The 10,350-nt window shown below is 33.4% G+C and overlaps 1 pseudogene; it reads right to left on the minus strand.

Moving 5' to 3' along the window:
* The window catches only part of LOC149188608 (succinate dehydrogenase [ubiquinone] iron-sulfur subunit 2, mitochondrial-like), a 28,865-nt pseudogene extending 19,655 nt beyond the window's left edge, over window positions 1-9,210 (minus strand).
* Between the last annotated feature and the right edge of the window lie 1,140 nt (window positions 9,211-10,350).

Genomic DNA, 10,350 nt, shown 5'->3' on the forward strand with positions numbered 1-10,350 from the left:
AAAAAATCATATACTAACTTTGACCCTCACACGTTGAGGGTCGGGGTTCCCTAACCCCATATGTTACCCTCACTAATAACCTAATAGAAAAAACCCATATGTTTCCCTCACACTTCGAGGGGGCATATAAACTTAAATTTATAAACAAATAATACCATGACCTGGAATTTCCAAATGCAGCCAAGAAAGGCTATAAACTTCCATCTAGGAGGGGCTCATAAAACCCTAACCATGACTAATGAATCAATTAATAATAACCCTCAAGATCTGGAAAAGGAGAGGTTTGTGTGGTTGGGAGCACATGTTGTAGATATAAACCATAATGTGAACATCCTCGAGGTGATCCTAACCAGTAAGCTCAAGATAATCATAGAAGATGGGGTTTTCAACTCAGAGGTTAAATCAAATGGAAACTCGTGGGATTAGGAAAAACTAGAGAAGGAGTCCCCAATGCCCAAAAACACGTAGTGTAGTTTTAGTGACATGAACTATTTACAATCCCTCTTCAAAATGAAAGAAAATGTGGACATCAACCCATATCAAGGTGAGATCAATGCCTTGAAATTAAATAATTGGTTGTAGTAGTTAGATATTTATTTTAGCGTTCACCACACACACACACACACACACACATATATCATTTGAAATTAGAGGGTCATGCACTAACCTAGTGGGAAATCCACAGGTAAATGCTTAGGCCAGAGGGGAATCCTCAAGTAACTAAGTGGAATTATCTTAAATCCCCCACAAAGTAACAATTATACCATATCAAGTATGTAGAAAATTAGTGGATCTAATGGAATTACTTTATGCAAAGACAGGGGTAGAGTGTATAGCAATACACAATAGAATTACATAAGATGGAAATAATATTAGGTATCTCTGCCAAGACCCCAGATGTACTCCTCAAGTATCTTGTGGGGTATACACAACCATTTATGAAAGAAAGTGGTGATGTTCAAACCCATAACAATGGATGAAGTCTATATACAAGCATGGTACTTAGAAAACATAGGCTAAAATAGAGGGCAAATTAGTGGTTCAAATCATAATGAACACCATGAATCTTCCAAAGAGGGGAAGAAATAGAACAAAAGGGGAAAGAATAAGAAGACATAATTATCGCACACCAGTGCAAATATCCTAAAATCTACTACAATTTTTATGATCACATGGAGGAGAAGTGTTGGAAATTACATCCAAATATCAATTGGAAGAACTTAAATAAGGACATGAATAAGAAAAATATCATAGCTACATATTCAAGAAATCAAGTGTAAATTGGCTCATATATGGATGAGAATATTGTCTTCACATCAATGTAGAAGGGGGTGAATTTGAGTAGCCTTGAAAAATAGGAAGAGAAGGAGACTAGATGACCAAAATCTTCCATATAAAGATGCAAGTCAAGAAGCCAAAAATTGATGACATGTTTGGCTCAGGATCATAGGAAAATCTCATAGTAGTGGATTTGGTCAAAAAACTTGGATTGGAGGTTCATGACCATCCTAGCCCATATTCATTGGAATGGGTCAACAAGGATGCAGGGATAAATGTAACCAAATAGTGTAAAATTAAATTTGCTAGCACTGTTGATTGTATTGATGAAGTAGAAATAGATGTAGTTCCACTTGATGTATGTGGATTTGTGTTTTTTAGTCCATATATGTACATGCAAAATGCAATCTTCATGCGAAGAGCCAACTAGTAGTACCTTATCAAGGATATAAAATCATTCATCATAAATGCATACAAGGAAAGTCAAATATTTCACTAGTAAGTGCTAATTGGGTCAAGAAATTGATCAATTCTAGTAAAAAGTAGGTATTATTATTCTTAAGAGAAAAACAGTATATAGAAGAGTCTATGAGAGTAATGGCATTGTTGGATGGGTATAATAAAGAATAGAGATAGAAATTAAAAGAGTTTCCACGGGCATATACGAGACTTTTCTAAGATCCTAAAGGGATAATGGCAAAGAAGGAACTGGAGCACAAGGTCCAATTGTTTTCTTACCCTCCATTTCCAAACATTATTTTGTATAGGCATTCCATTTTATAAGAAAACTAGTTGAAGAGTGAAGTTGCATTAGTTGTTGGAGAATGGTATTATTTGACCAAGTACCTCACCATTTGGGTCACCAATCATAATTGTCCCAAAAAATGATGGAAATTGGTGAATGTGCATTAATTATGCGACATTAAACAAAATTATTCTTAGACAGAGGTATCATTTATAGGATTGATGACCGATTAGATCATTTGTAGCAAGCAAAATATTTACCAAGTTAGATTTAAATTCATGGTATCACCAAACTTGAGTAAAAAGTAGAGATACCTAGAAGACAAACTTCAAAAGAAAACAAGTTTATATCATTGGTTAGTCATGCCATTTTTTCTATCCAATGCACCAACTATGTTCATGAGATTAATGGATCATATATTGTTCCCATATCTAGATTCGTTCATTATCATTTATTTGGATTATATAATAGTATAAAGTGTTGCTTAGGAGGAGCACATCTCACATTTGATGCGGGTGCTAAAGACTTTGAAGAAGCACCAACTATTAGAAAATATCAAGAAATGTGAGTTTGCACAGAAGTCTTTGGTGTATTTAGTTTATGGGATTGCTAGAGGCGAGCTTAATATAGATCCTATCAAGATGGAGGTCATCATGAATTTCCATGTTCCTACAGTTGTTTTTAAGCTTAGGAGTTTCATTGGGGTAGTACAATATACAAGGAAAGTCGTATCATTGTTTTCAGTAGTAGTTGCTCCATTCCATGCCATAATAGTAAGTGCTAAGAGTTTCCAATGGTGGAAGGGTCAATAGAAGTCCTTTGAAGAGTTAAATAATAAAATCATTCAAACATCGACTCTTGCATAATCAAACTTGGAACAACCCTTCAATGTGGAGATGAACATGAGTAGGTATGTTATGGGAGTGGTGATGTAGGGAGGAAGGCTTGTAACATGGCATAGATTGCCTTATTGTGTGTAGGGTATTTAAGAAACAACCCATGAAATACTTTAGAATGGAAACACTATTTGATAGCAAAGGAGACAACCATACACATAGATCACAATTTTCATGCCCAAAGTAAATTACAACAAACCAGGAATTAAAAGTATATGGGGTCCTTACAATAGTTTAATTTATTGATCAAGTACAAGAAGGGTAGAATTTTCAAGTTGGATGACATACTTTCAATGCCACCCACACCAAAAATCACAACTTTGGTAAGTTTGATGCACATGGATCCTTTCACTCATGATGCATGCAAAGAGATATACCAAAGGATGACTACATTAGGGAGGTGTATCAATAGCTAGAGGGCCAAATTCATGTGAATGATGGTGAAAACACACTTGACTTTTATCTCCAAAGTGGGTTACCTTGCAGGCTAAACAAGATATGTGTTCCTAAGGTGAGTGATCATAGCTAATTGGATAGGATCAAACCACCCAATTTGCAAGGAATTTTTGTGTTGGGAAGGTAATTTCTAATCTATAGAGGTATGTTTACTAACCCAAGATGCAATAATAAGTAGCTAGGTTCATTAGAGGATGTATACCTTGTTTTCCTAGCAAGACTAGTAACAAGAAATGAGGTATATGTCATCTCTTGCATGTACCCGCTAGTCCTTGGAAAATCTTTTCCATGGATTTTGTGGGAGGTTTACCAACTTCCAGGAAGGCACATAACTACCTATTTGTGGTAGTTGACAGGGTCAACAAGATGTGCATTCTATTCCCCTATAAAAATAATATTAAGGGGCAAAAAGAAGTAAACTTGTTCTTTGAACAAGTCTCGATGTAATTTGGGATACCAAGGAGAATCACTTCAAATAAGGAAACCAGATTTCTTAGTGAATTTTAGACTAAATTATGGGAGCATGTGGGAACAAAATTGAAAAGGTATATAACATTTCATCTACATATATATGGGAAAATAGAAGTATTCAGTAGGAATTTTTGGTAAAGTTTTTGAGGGGTTACATTCAAAAGCATATGAAGACTTAGGGTGGAAAACTAGTTTATATACAACACATCTATAACAAATCAATCGAAACTTCAATTAGTAAGTCACAATTTAAGAATTGTTTTTTAGATTTTCCATATTCTCCTTTACATGTTATATATGGGAAACTAGGAGGATCTCATATGGCATTCTTTAAGAAAATAAAATATTCTTGGAAATATTAGAAAGATCCATTTATAGGTATAGGAGGTGTTTAATAAGTCACGAGAAAAATACAAGGTCAAGCATGATCAACTCAAGACAAAGAGGTCATTCAAAGTGAGAGACAACGTATGGTTGCAGTTGAACAAGGAGAGGCTATAAGGTCATGGTAAGAGAATCAAGGCTCTATAATATGGTCCTCTCAAGATACTAGAAAAGGTGGGAGACAATTCTAACAAGCTCGACCTACCCCCATACATGTGCGTTCACTCAGTGTTGAATGTGGAAAATCTCAAACTCCATGAACCTTCCATGTTGGATAAGGAAGAGAAGTATGTCTCAACATCCATAAAGGATTTAGTACCAGATGATCAAGTAAAGTTGAAAGAGGATATAATTTTTAAGAAGAGTTCCAAAACTACAATATAGGTGTAACATGACCTTTAGTAGACTGGGTTGAAAGGACAACTTATAGGCAAGGCTAAATGGTATTCTAAGCATAAGGTACATGGAAAATTTCCTCACCTCATCCAATAAAGATTTTGAAGACCAAAATCCTCCCAAAATGGGGATGTATGATATGTATTGGTCACCTATATAATTTTTCATCCATATCAATGCTTTGAAAGTGGAAAAATTGAAGGAAACAATGTACAAGATTAGTTTTTTCAATAAGACCTAATTTGGAGAATTGGGGCATGAAACTTTACAAGACTAGTTTGAGGAATTAAGTCTTTTGGGGGTTAAAACTTTCAAACTTCAACATGGGACTCCATATGCTATTTTACACTTGAATAACTTTTCAATGGTTTAATAATCGGATCAAATGAAGTTTATATATAAAAGGTATGCCTCCAAAAGGTTGACCTGTCATTATTAACCACCATAATTCAAGAGGATGCCATGTCATCCCTTATTACTCGTGGAAAAGGGTATAGCCAGTTGAGAACTATTAACAAGAATATAAAAGGGACAAGTTGTAACTCTTGTTGAGGGTTTAATAGGTCAAATATAACCGCTATTTGGATATTATGATGTATTATAACTAGGGCACTAGGAGAAAAAGGTGTTCTATTATATTTTCTTGTATCTTGTTCCATATTGAGAGAGCATAATAGAGGGTGTTTCTATTCTCTAGTAGCCCACAAGCCATAGGTCTTAGGAAAATCCATATATGGTGCCTTCTCCTTTGTACTTGAAACATTTTCATTCCAAACAAAAGAGAGTAGAGCAACCTCACCTTCTGAATGAGTTTTCTTTAGTAAGGATTTCCCAAAGTATATCTTAGTGTTCATTGTGGTTTGTGAGTAATTGTATTTACTTTTTCTATATTTTTCTCATACTATGTATTACATGCATAAATAGAAAAAAAGTAATGAAATATCTACAATCTAATCAAAATTAACCTTTCATATTATAGATTTTGGTTGATTTTCATAGATATGTTGTGATGAATTGTCTAGTAGAATTTTGACAACATATCACAAATTAGATCCATAAGGCTCGCTTTTGAGACTAAATGGTTAAAGATGAGAGATAGTTTGAATATGTACTTAATAGTAACACTCAATCCTAGGTTGAGTGGAAAGACTAAAAACATTCGTGAAAACCTTAATAGATCAAGAAAGTGAAACTTTCATAGAAGTTCAAAGACAAAGGGATGTTAGTTTGAAAGGACAATCATACATTTTTAAATGGAGAATGCATGTAGTATGTTGTTATGAAGTAGATACACCGTATGAATTTTATTAGTGTGTCATTAAGGATTTAAAAGGAAAAGTATTGGGTAGTGCCCAATCACTACTATTTGTTTTGTAGATATACAATATTTTTCCGTGAATTTATTATTGGACTCCCATTAGCTACATTACACTTAAAATTAGGTGAGTTTTCATGTTTGTGTTTTTTTCATGTAATGGTGATTTTTGATGAGGAATATTTTTTGAATTTAATCTTTTAGATTTGAACCAAGGTAGATTGTTAGCAAGACATTAGTTTCTATTTAACTAGTTTTTATTTAGTCATTTGTGTTTCACATCTTTGTGAAATTAGTTGATTTTTTCTCTCACATTTTGTTTGAACCTTCAAAAAAAGTAATTTGTAGTAGGTAATCTTTTAATAAGTATTTCACATGTGTGGTTTCTATTATTTTTCATATAAATACTCATATATTACCATATATATATATATATATATATGGACTTTTAATTCTAAGAACTAATCATTAGTTGGAGCTTCCAAATGTGAATATTGTTTTCTTTTCATCATCTTAAATTTTATATATCTCCAAATACTATTTATTTTTATCCATGCATCAGATGTTTTTCTATAATCCTCACAACTAAGATTCAACATAAGAACTTATAGTCTATTCATGAAACTATTATAATAAGCTAAGCCGATTGAGGTATGTAGCTTGCTAGCTTGCAAAACGATGTGTGCATGTTTGGACTGCTTTTTTTATGTTCTTATGGTTAAAACACTTATAACATTGATCATCATATTCATATTCTTTTTCCACTTATTTATTATGTGAATAAGTTCATTAATTTTTTTTTTACCTTTTCAATTTAATCTATAAATTTAATATTAATGTTTTTATTTATGAAATAAACTCTTCATGGGTGGGCATGTTCCTTTGGAAATGAAATTTTGTTATGTACCTTCTTAGGAAAAATTGAGATCCTAATAAATAAAAGGATATTCCTTTTTTTTTTAATAAGTAAATCAATACATGAAATCAAACCATAGTGTATTTGTAGTGCATAGTTCTATGAAATCAAACCAACATTAATATCACTTGAAGGGATTCAATCACATATGTACATGATTTTATGATTTTATAGAAGTTATATTGATTTATAATTTTATAAAAGTTACATTGATTAATCCATAAGTACGATACAAGTTACATAGTTCTCTTATTTTATTTTATTACATGGTACTCTTATTTTATTTTATTTTATTTTATTCCAAGTAACATATAAAATTTATATTGATTAATCCATAAATACAATACAAGTTGCATGATTCTCTTATTTTATCTTATTTTATTTTATTGTATTCCAAGTAACATAAGTTATATGATTCTCTTATTTTATTTTATTGTATTCCAAGTAACATATTTAGTAGGAAGCCTTTTCCCACTTTCTTTAATTCTTAAGATAATACTTATTTTAAACTCTTAATTCTTTAATACCTTATGCCAAATCAACAATACTACTCAAAGTAACTTTAACAATATATTCGTGAGGAGCTCAACACGTCATTTATAATAATAAAATCTAAATAGAGAAGACAATACTAAATCAACCAATTAACCTAACTCTCTTATTTATATGCAAAATATAATTTTTCATAAAATATCAATTATTAATTATTATATAATATCTATATATATAATTCACTTTATGATGAGATGATACATTCATATTTTTTAAATCCAGATGTCATCTTATACTATAAATGACATTTTTTTCAAATTTTCTCCAAAAAGGATAAACACTATCTAATTTTATGTTTTAGCTTTTCTATTAAAATTTAATCATATTTGTTCTAATAGCTTTTTTATTAGAATTTAATCATATTTGTTCTAAGAAATTATAGTTTTTGTTATTTAAAATATATTTTTGAATTCCTAAATTAATCTAATAACATGAAAAATCTTATAATAAACTGATTACAATAAATCCTTATCAAATTTTAAATAATAAATAAATAAATAATAATTATAAAAAAAACTTCAATAAAATAAATAAATACAAATACAAATGCATTAAACATAGAATCTAGAAGCAAAATATACACGTGCCTACCCTACTTTAGGGAACAAAGAGCATCCATTTACTAGAAATACATTCATGGGGTTTATATCCCTTGTGGGCTTCGTAAACAACACTTGCAATTTTTAGCATCTCTTCATTCTAAGGACCCTTGCAAGGGGAATTTTAGTGTGGTGAAATGGAGAAGAATGGCAGCTGGAGAAGAATGGCACTCGTGTATTATTTTATGCATTGGCTGGTTATGCAAACCCTCAACGTTGGCGTTAGTATTGAAATACCGGGTGTTGATACTGGAATTGCTACGTCTCAACTACCGGGAGGGTTTCTACAGTATGAGTTGTCCGGATGCAGAATTCACTGTGTTTGAGATGGTAAAAAAATGATTCAGAAACAATCCTGACTTAGTGCTAAATTCTCGAAACTTGATATAAATCTGAAATCTGTTATGTCTAACTCAATACACAATATATGGTATATATACAAGTTGTGTCATCTGTAAATCCTCGAAAAAGAAATATACAAATTGTGTACGTGTTGGCGTGAAGCAGAGCAGCAGATCCAAGGAACCGTTCAGGGTTCCACCAATAACTGCGGCAGGAAGTAGTACAATAAGCACAGAGAATACACTCGTACATCCTATTCAGCTTAGCCCTCATCCTTGCTCTGCAAGAACTCCTTCCGATCGGGCGGGGGAATCTTCCTCCTCAGCCAGGGTTCAATGACCTTATACTGATTGTAGAAATTGGTCATATCAACCACCAGATCCTTGACTACCTACATGTGGGGCAACGGGGTAATAATGGAAGCCTTATTAGAGGCAGTATTGATCTTCATAAGGCAGGCTAACCTGTTAACCCCATCGATGTTCATGGAACACGAACCGCAGATTCCTTCTCTGCAAGAGCGTCTGAAGGCAAGCGTGGGATCGATTTCGTTCTTGATTTTGATCAATGCGTCCAGCACCATGGGGCCGCTCTCCTTCGTGTGTATCTCGTAATCTTGGAGGCGGGGCTTTTCTGAGCGGTCTGGATTCCATTTGTAGATGGAGAACGTCTTTGTTTTCTCAGGTTTGGGCTTAGTGAAAAGATGGGGTTTAATACAGTGATGTGTGGTTCACTGGCAAGTTTATTTGGGTGAAGCTCAAGAGACCACGGTTCAAATCTCATTGAGTACATGATCTGCTGTGGTGGTGGTTCGAGAGCAAATTCCCCACCTTGCGTGAGTCTCGCTTTCCTAAAACCATAGTTGGATGTACTCTTGGTGTTATAGTGGCAGCTACGAGGATTGATCCTGGGTCTCCCATAGATTAGGACTTGCAGTGACCGATTCCTAAAACCATAGTTGGATGTACTCTTGGTGTTATAGTGGCAGCTACGAGGATTGATCCTGGGTCTCCCATAGATTAGGACTTGCAGTGACCGATTCACCATGTCGTTAAAAAAAAAAAGATGGTGGGGTTTAACCTTGTAGGTTGCGTTTCTTGTGGGTTTGATAGCCCTATCTAGAGACTGAAAATGCGGCCATTGTTCCAGTTGTTGTGTTGTTATTCACAAACTATATCTGAAATAGGTGATTTCATGGTAGTGTTTACCTCTGTTTCAAAATCAACACAGAGGTTTCTGGTTCTCCTGCTGTATTGAAATGAAATAATATTTTAATCTCCACTAGATTAAAAATAGTCTATGGGACTATTAGTTCTCTGTTTTTCGTTTTTTGCAATTCAATCTTTTTGTTGTTCAAATTGATGATGAGCTGGCCCAAATTTCCAACGATCTCCTCACTGAAAAGACAATGCCAAGAAACGGATGCTAGCATATTCCCATAACTTTCTCTGATATCTTTGAATGCATCACATTCCAAAATGAAATGTTTTTTTCTCATTCCACTGCCCTAGACCTGAAAAATGTACACACACGTTCTTCCCAAGCTTGTTTAGGCCTTTTCCACCATCATGTTTCACACCGAAGTTGATGTGAGTTGGTTCTTAATTGAGCAATAAGAATCTTTACCATCCACGGAATGCTAACTCCAATGAACTCTTATTGTTGTAGATCACATGTAGGGTTGAATTCCTCAATGTAGTATTTCTTCTTTCTACCCAACTATTTTCCCATACCCATTTATGAAACTTCTCCATAACAAAATCCTTTAGCTCCTTGTTATTTGTGAGACAAATATTGAGATAGATATTTCATTTTTGCATCTACATGTAGTTTTGTTTCATCCATTATACATGCAAGTAAATAAATCTACATGCGATCACCATCTCAAAATAAGATTACACCTTCAACCATGGGAGTTTAGCATTCTCTATTTTGAACTATGGAATTTACTTTGTTTCTCTTTCATGTATAAAATGGTTTTTCTTTCATGAGTTTCTCCA

Source organism: Pinus tabuliformis, chromosome 3_1, assembly GCF_031772625.1.
Source record: "Pinus tabuliformis cultivar Carrire ecotype Pingquan chromosome 3_1, CPIR1, whole genome shotgun sequence".
NCBI lineage: Eukaryota > Viridiplantae > Streptophyta > Pinopsida > Pinales > Pinaceae > Pinus > Pinus tabuliformis.